The 11,844-nt window shown below is 40.6% G+C and overlaps 1 long non-coding RNA gene across 1 annotated transcript; it reads right to left on the bottom strand.

Moving 5' to 3' along the window:
* Positions 1-905: 905 nt before the first annotated feature.
* Positions 906-6,573, bottom strand: LOC311130307. The gene is made up of 4 exons (XR_014613347.1): positions 6,490-6,573; positions 3,535-3,885; positions 2,479-2,639; positions 906-2,133 (listed from the first exon to the last, which is right to left on the bottom strand). It is a non-coding gene; the product is annotated as an uncharacterized lncRNA (long non-coding RNA).
* Positions 6,574-11,844: the final 5,271 nt, after the last annotated feature.

Raw genomic sequence — 11,844 nt, 5'->3', positions numbered from 1 at the left:
ACTGGTGAATAAAATGATATTTGAAGTCACTTTAGCGGTTGTCCATACGGTTGGTCCTTTTGCAGGTAGGACTGTGAGACATCTTCAAAGCGCTGGTAATGCCTTCAGATTTCTATAATAACCTGAAACATGCCACAAGATACAAATACATGCATGACACTTGCCAAGCTCATGCATGCGTCTACATGGTTTGGTGCATGCTTCAAGTGATAGAAATCGGAACGCACTACCAATGCTTTGGTAAGGTGATTGAATTATACTTTCCTGTGGATATATTGTCTCGCATTCCTACCGTCAAAAGGACCAACAGCTGTAACAACCGGTAGAGTAGGGGTTCCCAAACTTTTTGGGCCGCTAACCCCATTTTGTAAAAAAAATAATTATAATGTAATCAACAGCCAATGTTTACTTTTGTAAATGTCCTTGTTTTCGAAAGAAAAAGTCCAGTGTCTGTGTTCTTTTGACCATCTTAATCTTTTCTTTTTATTGCCCAGTCTGAGATATGGCTTTTTCATTGCAACTCTGCCTAGAAGGTCAGCATCCTGGAGTCGCCTCTTCACTGTTGACGTTGAGACTGGTGTTTTGCGGGTACTATTTAATGAAGCTGCCAGTTGAGGACCTGTGAGGTGTCTGTTTCTCAAACTAGACACTCTAATGTATTTGTCCTCTTGCTCAGTTGTGCACTGGGGCCTCCCACTCCTCTTTCTATTCTGGTTAGAGCCAGTTTGCGCTGTTCTGTGAAGGGTGTAGTACACAGCGTTGTACGAGATTTCAGTTTCTTGGCAATTTCTCGCATGGAATAGCCTTCATTTCTCAGAACAAGAATAGACTGACGAGTTTCAGAAGAAAGTTATTTGTTTCTGGCCATTTTGAGCCTGTAATCGAACCCACAATTGCTGATGCTCCAGATACTCAACTAGTCTCAAGAAGGCCAGTTGTATTGGTTCTTTAATCAGCACAACAGTTTTCAGCTGTGCTAACATAATTGCAAAAGGGTTTTCTAATGATCAATTAGCCTTTTAAAATGATAAACTGGGATTAGCAAACACAATGTCCCATTGGAACACAGGACTGATGGTTGCTGATAATGGGCCTCTGTACGCCTATGTAGATATTCCATTAAAAATCAGCAGTTTCCAGCTACAATAGCCATTTACAACATTAACAATGTTTACACTGTATTTCTGATCAATTTGCTGTTATTTTAATGGACAAAAAAATTAATTTTCTTTCGAAAACAAGGACATTTCTAAGTGACCCCAAACTTTTCAACGGTAGTGTATATGTGAGAGTCTTATCTTTCAGTGATGGGTCATAATATTTTGTAACTTAAACGGTTCAAAAGATAGAGCCACATTTGTAGGAAGAAAACAGAAACCGCTCTGTTTATTACAACAGCATCTAGCGGCTACCAGAGGTTACTGACATAACCGCGGTTCTATGAACCAAGCACGATTATAACATTTAAAAAAACATTTTTGAGTTTCTCTCGGGACCCCGTTTTCTAATCAGGCCGTGACCCCAAGTTTGGGAAACGCTGCCGGGTAGAGTATATTTAAATGTGATTGTATTTAACATGCTGGCTTGTAGAGGTCGTGAGAGGAAACGTTCCTGATCCAAACACTAATTTCTGCCCGACGTAGAATTGCAGATACCCCAATTCTGTACATTTGCCAATAATTGGGCTTTTGACCAATCAGATAAGATCTTTTTGCAAAATATCAGAATTGGGCTGCCTGTGTAAATGCAGCCATTGTCTGTGCATCTTCTACATTCTGGTTCTTGACGCATCCATCCATCTGTGAATGAATAGTACTTTACCTTGGGCCAATGATCGACTTTAGTATGCTGCTGACCAATCTCAGAGTAGGTATTCCGTACTACATCACAGGGTTGCTTTTAGCCTTTGGCCTATACTGACTTCTTTCAAACACTCGTCACTTTCCAGCAGCCAGACAAAACAAACAAAAACAGGTGGTGGTGACATGTCAGAAACGACACCATCTGAACCCAAACGAAAGACGGATTTATTATCTATCAGTTCTGGGTCAATGGCTTTGTCTCATGATGTGTTATCTTTCAGAATTGTTTTGTTGGATAACGGGCAAATGGAGACTCTTCGTTCATCTTGCCCTGAAAATAGGAATAAAAAGGAGTTAGAATTCATTTGGATTCAAAGATTTCTACCTTTTGAACATATTGTATTAGAGAGAAAAAGGGCTGGAGCACAGAGTGTATGCTTAAAGCACAACATATAGAAAAGGAAACCATCTTTGCATAGAATTGATTGTCAACTTAATTTATCTGATAAATTCTCCCAAATCTCATGTGTTAAAATCGATTTTGGTTTGGTTTCCTGTGCGTTACACAGCATTTCTTCTATTTCACTTCCATATCTGAATGTCCTGTACATTAAACGGGAAGCTCTTTTGCATGCAATATCTGTCGTATACTATTCTCACAGAAAACTCTACTCACCATTGGCACATCTTCGAGCCTCTCAAACTTTGAACCTCTGGAAGTAATGAGCTTTGCAATCCCAACAGCCAGTAGAAGACCCAAACAGATGCAGAATATGCATAGGACTGCTACAAGGCCCGGACTCCTTGATAAGTCATGGCTCCCATCACTTTGTAAAGCTAAAGAATAAATAACAGTGAAAAAGTATGGTTACACAAATATATGAATCAGTTCTCTTAAAAGTCAACTGAATGTATTAATCCTGTGGCATTTACAAATCATGAACATGCTGTTCTCATGAATGCTTAATCATAACAGAACCTAGGTGCCCATTGGTAACAGCTTTACCTCTAAGATGCTGACCACACTGCTCGCGCACGTGTGCCATCGCGCGCATGTTGATTTTGTCCACCCACACCAGACGGGATCAGGACACGCATGTTGAAATATCAAAACGAACTCTGAACCAATTATATTAAGTTGAGGACAGGTCAAAAAACATTAAACATGTATGGCAATTTAGCTAGCTAGCTTGCTGTTGCTAGCAAATTTGTCCTGGGATATAAACATTGGGCTGTTATTTTACCTGAAATGCACAAATTCCTCTACTCCGACAACGAATCCACAGATAAAAGGGTAAACAGAGGTTGTTTCTAGTAATCTCTCCTCCTTCAGGCTTCTTCTTCTTCTTTGGACTTTATATGGCGGTTGGCAACCAACTTTAAGGTGCATTACCACCACCAACTGGACTGGAGTGTGGACCTCAGTTCATCTTTTAATCACCCACGTGGGTATATGCTCCTGAAAACCAATGAGGAGATGGGAGAGGCTGGACTTGCAGCGCGTCAAGGGTCACAAATAGAACCAAGTTCTATTTTAGCGCCTGGCTACGCAGACGCTCGTTGACGCGTGCGAGCAGTTTGGATGAAATGATTGAATAACATGTATGTGTAAATGTATTTTGCAACTCTCGCGCACGCGACACGGGCGGTGTGGTCAGCATGTAAGACTCACTGTCTGCATGAATTAATATGATTAATTCAATAATATATTATTTTAATCTGAAACACACACCTGTGCTTGAGCTCATGTTCCCTGTGGTAAAATCAGAGTTTGGTGACAAAGTTGATGAGAAGTTGGAGGATGTGGAGTCATGAGAAGTTGTTCCAGTTAGGGTCTGATTTGTAGTAGTGTCAGCCGTAAAACCTTTAGAGGTGGTGCTGCCATCGGATGCTTGTGATGGAGTCAATGGCTGAGAGAATTGGGAAGGCTCAGTTGTCGGTGATGAAGGTGATGATTCGAATGGGAGTCCTGTATTAGTTGCTTCACTGACTATGGGACTTCTACTGGCTGTTGAGGCAGGGACCACTGTGTTGGTGACAGACAATGTTGGGGTATTCTTGGTGGTAGCAGTCGTTGAAGTCTCTGCATTAAAGGAGTGTTATTATTGGATCATTTCAGATTTACAAACTAGGCATGCATACATATATTTATCATATTTAGTTATGCTCTGTAACTGGGTCTTCCCTGATAACAAATCTGTATCGAAGTCCAATGTTTTGAGACAATTTTTTTGTGGTAAAACACATTGAGCCAAAACCTGGTATGCATTTGGGTAGTCTCTCGTGATAGACTGTTACTGGCCAGTGCACAAGCAACATTTGTTTCTGTACTTGGTGCTGAGATTAGCATTTGAGTAGCACAACTGGGTCGATCTGGAGTGTTAAAAACAAATGAAATGTGGAAAAGTCTAACTCCCTTCTTTTTTTTCTAATGAAGAACAACACTTCACATGATTTGCATACAATACAAGTAATACTAAATTATGTTTTGAAATATCTAAAGTGGTAGGTGTAAATAACTGATGGTACCACTATATTAAAGAGATTATCCGGTACTTTTGTATACTTTTTAGTCAGTAGTTCTGAAAGTAGCACTCACGAGCCAAAAGTGGTACCCGAAAATTGGGGTCATTGTCCATTTGGAAGACCCATTTGCGACCAAGCTTTAACTTCCTGACTGATGTCTTGAGATGTTGCTTCAATATATCCACATAATTTTCATTCCATCTATTTTGTGAAGTGCACCAGTCCCTCCTGCAGCAAAGCACCACCACAGCATGATGCTGCCACCCCCGTGCTTCACGGTTGGGATGATGTTCTTCGGCTTGCAAGCAACCCCCTTTTTCCTCCAAACATAACAATGGTCATTATGGCCAAACAGTTCTATTTTTGTTTCATCAGACCAGAGGACATTTCTCCAAAAAGTACGATCTTTGTCCCCATGTGCAGTTGCAAACCGTAGTCTGGCTTTTTTATGGCGGTTTTGGAGCAGTGGCTTCTTCCTTGCTGAGCGGCCTTTCAGGTTATGTCGATATAGGACTCGTTTTACTGTGGATATAAATAATTTTGTACCTGTTTCCTCCAGCATCTTCACAAGGTCCTTTGCTGTTGTTCTGGGATTGATTTGCACTTTTCGCACCAAAGTACGTTCATCTCTAGGAGACAGAACGCGTCTCCTTGCTGAGCGGTATGACGGCTGCGTGGTCCCATGGTGTTTATACTGGCGCACTATTGTTTGTACAGATGAACGTGGTACCTTCAGGCGTTTGGAAATTGCTCCCAAGGATGAACCAGACTTGTGGAGGTCTACAATTTATTTTCTAAGGTCTTTGCTGATTTCTTTTGATTTTCCCATGATGTCAAGCAAAGAGGCACTGAGTTTGAAGGTAGGCCTTGAAATACATCCACAGGTACACCTCCAATTGACTCAAATGATGTCAATTAGCCTATCAGAAGCTTCTAAAGCCATTACATCATAAAAAAATAAATAATCCAAGCTGTTTAAAGGCACAGTCAACTTAGTGTATGTAAACTTCTGACCCACTGGAATTGTGATACAGTGAATTATAAGTGAAATAATCTGTAAACAATTGTTGGAAAAATTACTTGTGTCATGCACAAAGTAGATGTCCTAACCGACTTGCCAAAACTATAGTTTGTTAACAAGAAATTTGTGGAGTGGTTGAAAAACGAGTTTTAATGACTCCAACCTAAGTGTATGTAAACTTCCGACTTCAACTGTATGTGCAGATTTGTGCACCACGTCATTGGTCCTCTGTAGCTCAATTGGTAGAGCATGGTGCTTGTAACGCCAGGGTAGTGGGTTCAATCCCTGGGACCACCCATATGTAAAAATGTATGCACACATGACTTTAAGTCGCTTTGGATAAAAGCGTCTGCTAAATGGCATATTATTATTATTATTATATTGCTCTTTCTCTCGCTCTGCTGTGTGTAAATTATGTGCCTCTTGCATGCCTCTTGCTAGCTGTCACTCAAATGGTGAGGGGCTGAAGCTCATTGGTTGAACTCAAATTGCTAGGGGCTGGGCTGGCCCACATGGGGGAAAATGTAGGGTAAATGGCGCAGCACATCTTCCAGAAAAACAGTCGCTTTCAAACTAGGGATTTCGTGTTAAAAATAATAATAATGTATGCACTCACTAACTGTAAATCGCTCTGGATAAGAGCGTCTGCTAAATGACTAAAATGTAATGTAAAAAATGTGGCTAATTGAAGTAAAACAGTTAGTTTAAAAAAGACTTAGTAGTCGCCAAAGTTCTGGAGCAGGACTTTAACAGACAACTATAGATTCAACTCATCCCAAACACATATTTGCTTGGAGACACACCCCTGGCCCTTTAGTTTTTGCTGCAACTTTCTTCATTAGTGACCTAATGTTCTATGATCGTAAGAAAACCCATGGATTAAATTCAGACCTTGTATAGAATACTTTGTAGCTGCTTGTATGTGCAATATACAAAAATAAATCTATATCACTTGACCTGAAACCACCATGTCCTGTATTGTGTGAAACACGTATTTCCTGGTCATGGTTGTTTTACGGTGTGACCATAACCTCCTGTTTTGCATAATTTTGCAGGTACAATGGAGCTCTCCATACGGTTTAGGTATATTCTTCTCCAAGGGAATAGGTTTTACGAAGAAAATATTAAATATTGACTTACCTAGAGCGACGGCTACCGCAACAAAAGATATAAATATAGTGACACGCATTGCTCCTGCCATGTTGCCCTAAAGGTAAAGAGGTGATGGTCAACTTGACAGCATGCCCGCATTCATACATCCTTGAAAGCAGGATGTTGGTGAATTGCCAGGGAGGTCTGCTTCTTTTATTCAGTGCATATTCAGTACCTGGAGCTGACGAGTCACTGTTTGAACAACTATGTTTGCTCAACAATAAAATGTGCCGCTCAAGCTAACCACCCTTAGAGCTGAGGGAGTTGAACAGTCAAGAGGCATTAAAGTGGGATGCATTTTTCCACAAAACAATTCAAATCCTTCAAACACCCATTCACAGGATAACTTTCTTAATGCATATTTAGTTATGTCACCTATTGTTTAATATCTACTGTTTAAAATGATAAGAAAAAATATAAAGCCACTTGATTTCCTAAAAATACAAAGTAAAACATATAAAAAAAAGCAGCATTGCATTGTCTGAGAAGATAACCACAGTTAAACATGAGGGCCCTTGAAACATAATTAGCTGTCCCTTCTTATTGATTACATTTATTCTGCTCATCCCACAACAGTGTAAATAGATTAGTAGAACATTGACAAAAGTACATTATTGAGTAATCAGAGAAACTACTTGCATAGGATTTCACAGGCTTCTCGGGTCCTTCCTGTTCGAAATACATTGGTTTAGTGGATAAGGAAGTTGAGTGTCTGTCTGGATTCTTAGTCAACAGGCGGAGGAATTCCTTACTACACAAGGGTGTTTATGGATTAAATGTTATAATACTGAATCTATAAACCCCGGTCATACCAAAAACTTGGGTTTTTAAATCTGTGCCACATCGACCCTTTGATCCCGTTCATACAAATTCATATAAGTAGAAGTGCAATGTATTATGAAGGTACAGAAAACTTCACATATATTTTTTCAATTATGTATATTCTCCCAAAAATAACATTACATGTTATTCATGTTTCAAATGTTAATAACAGCATTTAAGTAACTTTTTCCATCTACCTACGTTAATACAAGATCATCGATTGATATGTATTATGGACCGACTGTGCATAATCTATAGTTTCCATTCTTCAACACATTTGCCATAAATGACCAACTATGTAATAAATACATCACATTCTTCCTTTAACTTTTGATTCTGTAAATCCTTTCAAAGTAATAGGGCCTGTATGAAATCCTGAGACAAATATTAGGCAGTAGTGAATCACTTTTAAGGCAAGATTGGTATCTTAACCAGTAGGATACCATTATGTGAATATTATACCACAAAACTTCTGCAATACATAGAAATGCACATATAATCATACACGCATAAAATTATACACCCTGCAGTGCGCAAGAGACAACTGTTCCAAGAATGAAACATTGATCTTCAACTCTTTGGAGTTCAGTATTGAGTTCAGTACTAGGGCGAAACCTTCTCCTCAAACCGTTTCGCTGGAGCGATGGGGCCAACTGCCACCTGGGTCGCCTCTGTGACACCTCTGTCAAGGACCAGCTCTCCTCAGTGATCATCTTCCTGTCAACAGACCAATGGAATGGATTAAAATGAGAATATATACACAAAACGTTCTCGAATTCCATCTGTGTATTGTCCCTATGGGTTAGTGTATTTGACAGAGAAGTTGAGGGGGTAATGTTTCCCTATTAATCCCAATATCTCTCTGTGACTACAGTCCAACTTTGTGTTTCAGGTAAGACAAGTAGGTGTCCCAACCCAGGGTTATTGTGTTCACATGCAGGACCCGTTATTGGGGTGAAAGGAAATAGAAGTTGATCAGCTGGGTGGCAAGCCAGATACACCAATAAGCCTTTGGTTAGAAATAACACACTAATGGTTACAATCAGACCACACCAATCAGCCTATGGTTAGAAATAACACATAAATGGTTACAATCAGACCCCAGGATTCCAAACATCACAACCTCAGTCAAATCAACCCTCTATATTCTCTAATGTCATCATAGATACAATATAACATATAAGGTGGTATAATTAAACAACGAATACATTCTACATCATACAAGACTGTAGTACTTAGCTTGAATTCCTGCATGCCTTTGGATAGACTGTGTTCCTCCATTACTCCAATGCCTTACAAAGTAAGTATAACAATGGAACACATACAGATGACATCCTATCACCATAGTAAGGGTTTGGTACTCATTTAAGTTGTTTATGACCTTAATGCCATTTGTCATAAAGCCAAGGTAACCTTTGACCGAATCTTTAATGTCTGGTATTGACGTACACAAACTCCTTTCTTACCTCACTAGTGTCTTGATGGAATTGACCTTTGACTTCACACACAAGGCGTTTTCACATTCAGTGCCCGGTTTCCCGATGGAACTTAGGCTTATGAGTGTTTTAAGGAGTCACCTTTCCTACAATGGCCGAAGATGTAACATGCATTTCCCAAAACACCACGCAGAGAGAGAAGTGGCTTTCTCAATTCCAATCTTACCTTAACATTATAATTATTTCACAATACTAAAATCAGCTCCTAGAGAGATCCCTTACAAAACAGTTTACCAGAAGTCGTTTCTGGTGAACACGAGTTCTAAGACCAGTAACCGTTGATGACCAATCAGGGAGATTAGAAAAATTTGTTGGAAAATGAAAACAAAGCTATCTAGCTAGCTACCTACCAAAGTTGTCCAGTGAGTGTCTAAATTATTAATTAAACTTCCTAATAAACTTTAACATTTTATTAGCTAAATGATGCCTAGTTAGCAATGCCATGTTTTATGGGATAGAGTGAAACACATTTAGTTGATACCAGTTTCAATCTGTCAGCGCCACTGACTGGCTAGCACTTAGCTAGCTAATGAATGTTGGCTATCATATTTTTGTACAACACCCTTGAAATATGTTTGTGGTGCACTCACTCATAACACTTTTTTTGAGTGATAAATTAGTGTATCGTCGTCAAACATTGATAAGGTAAGCAAATGCATGTATTATTCTCATAAATGTAGCCCATACATTCATTCTTTGTAACAATTAGATATTTCATTGCTTTAAACTAGTAGCTAGCTCATCTTGATCATGTGTTGTTCCATCTCTCTTTCTAGAAGCAATCAGTTACAAGGCAAAAATACAGATTGAGGCCTTCAATCAAACTGAGGACAGAGAAATATGTATGCATGGCTTTGAGATTTAAGTTACACTAAAAAAACGCTGGGTTGATTGGATGACCCAATTGCTGGGTTGCAGGCATTGTGTCAATAGTTGGGTTGTTTTCTGTAAAAACAGCAAGGTTGGGTTGTTGGTGCTGGGTTATTAAGGTTGTGTTATGGATACAATTTTCCCACCACCAGCGTGTGAAGTCCACCAGAACGTGAGCAAGTGTGGAGACATGGCAACTTGCAAGTCTTCTAGTTCTAGGCTGTTTTGGCTGACTGAAAACTGTGAAAATGGTAAGTGTTACGGATACAGGTATCCTGTATGTGTTTTTGTGTTTTTCCTCTCCTTCTGCCCTAATCACAGGTGTCCCGTATGTTCCTGATTGGTGGTCGTTGGGGTGTCTACTGATTGCTGAGGTGGACCAATCAGTGGACATTCCTCTGCATTGCACCACCTGTTTCTGGTTTTTCAATCACACATCCCATTGTTTAAAAGCCAGTCAGTTGTGTTTGTAGAGAGAGACTATTTTTCCGTATGTGAGTATGGATACTGTGGTGTCCTGTGTTTTTGTGTACTCACTCATTTGCTGGTTACTCTGTTTGGTAACTTTGTTGTGTGTTTCTGGGAAAAGGGGAATTTAAGCAAGTTGCCCTTCTGCATACATTACCCGTAGGAAGAAAACTGTCTAAAAACACTAGTTAGACCTGAGCGGACCACCCACTGTAATTTTTGTATGATTAGCAGTAGCTTAGCGGTTCTTGAGCCAGGCAAGATCAGTTTAGGTTTTCTTTACACTATTGTTTCATTTCTTGGGTCGTGCTCAGCCCTTTTTCCCAAACCTTTACCGTGTGTTCAAAAATAAACATTTTATGTTTGACGGTAGTTTATGGTTGTCGTGTAGTTTTTGTTCTCACTGTTCCATGTCACGATTCTAATTTGCATGAATTATGTTACGGGTCTCTTGTCCATCCACCCTAGACGTTTAAAGCCACGGGGTTCGTAACATAATGTGGGGGTTCGTCCGGGATCATTCTCATTGATACTCATGCAAATTAGTTAGTGTCTGGTTCAGTGTTGAGCTGGGCAGCTGTAACTAACTGGTTTTGTGTTCAGTATTTGTCGGCTCGTGTTGCCTTTTTGGAAAACCCTACGTGGGAGGTTTTTGAGAATTACCGTAGAGTGGATCTACATGCTTTGGCTGACCACTTTTCTGTACCCATAAAGGGTTTTAGTGAAAGCAGAAGTTAGGAAAACAGTGTTAGAGATATTGTTGAACGAGCGAGTGCTGGAGTTACCGCTGCCTGAGTCTGCTGCTCCTGTAGGGGATGTGGCTGCTGCTCCGGTAAGCCCGTCGGTGTCTGAGGATGAGGCTAAGGCTCCAGCCACATTGCCCCGTTTTGACCCACTCTCCCCACTGTCCGACAGTGATGCCAGGATGGATGTCCGCTCGACACGGCTCCAAATGGAGGCGGAAGAGCGGGCACAAATCAGGCAAGACAAGCTGGAAATGCGTAAGCTAGAGGCAGAACAGGAGACGCGTAAGCTAGAGGCAGAACAGGAGACGCGTAAGCTAGAGGCAGAACAGGAGACTTGTAAGCTAGAGGCAGAACAGGAGACGCGTAAGCTAGAGGCAGAACAGGAGACGCGTAAGCTAGAGGCAGAACAGGAGACGCGTAAGCTAGAGGCAGAACAGGAGACGCATAAGCTAGAGGCAGAACAGGAGACGCGTAAGCTAGAGGCAGAACTGGAGACGCGTAGACTTGATCAGGAACTAGAGATGCGTAAACTGGAACTGGAGGCAGAAACCGCGAGGTTAGTCTCTGCTCATAATATGCCTGCTAGTGAGCCATCCTCACCAGCTGTGTCATCCGCTACTTTTGACATTAGTAGACAGATCACCTTGGAACCTGTGTTTAGGGAGTCAGAGGTTGATTCCTATTTCAGTGTTTTTGAGCGTATAGCAGTAGCATTGAAATGGCCCGAAGAGGTATGGTGCCTATTACTTCAGTGTAAATTAACAGGTAAAGCCCAAGAGGTTCTGTCAGTGCTACCTCTTGAAGACAGCTTGAATTATGACGTGGTCAAAGCTACTGTTCTTCGTGCCTATGAGCTTGTTCCTGAGGCATATCGACAGAGATTTAGGTCTCATAAAAAGTATTCTACTCAGACTTATGTGGAGTTTGCTAGAGACAAAGGA

The sequence above is a fragment of the Coregonus lavaretus genome (genome assembly GCF_964263955.1).
Source record: "Coregonus lavaretus genome assembly, chromosome: 6".
Classification (NCBI taxonomy): Eukaryota; Metazoa; Chordata; class Actinopteri; order Salmoniformes; family Salmonidae; genus Coregonus; species Coregonus lavaretus.
The sequence above is the reverse complement of the archived record's forward strand: the minus strand, read 5'-3'. Positions and strand labels throughout refer to the sequence as shown.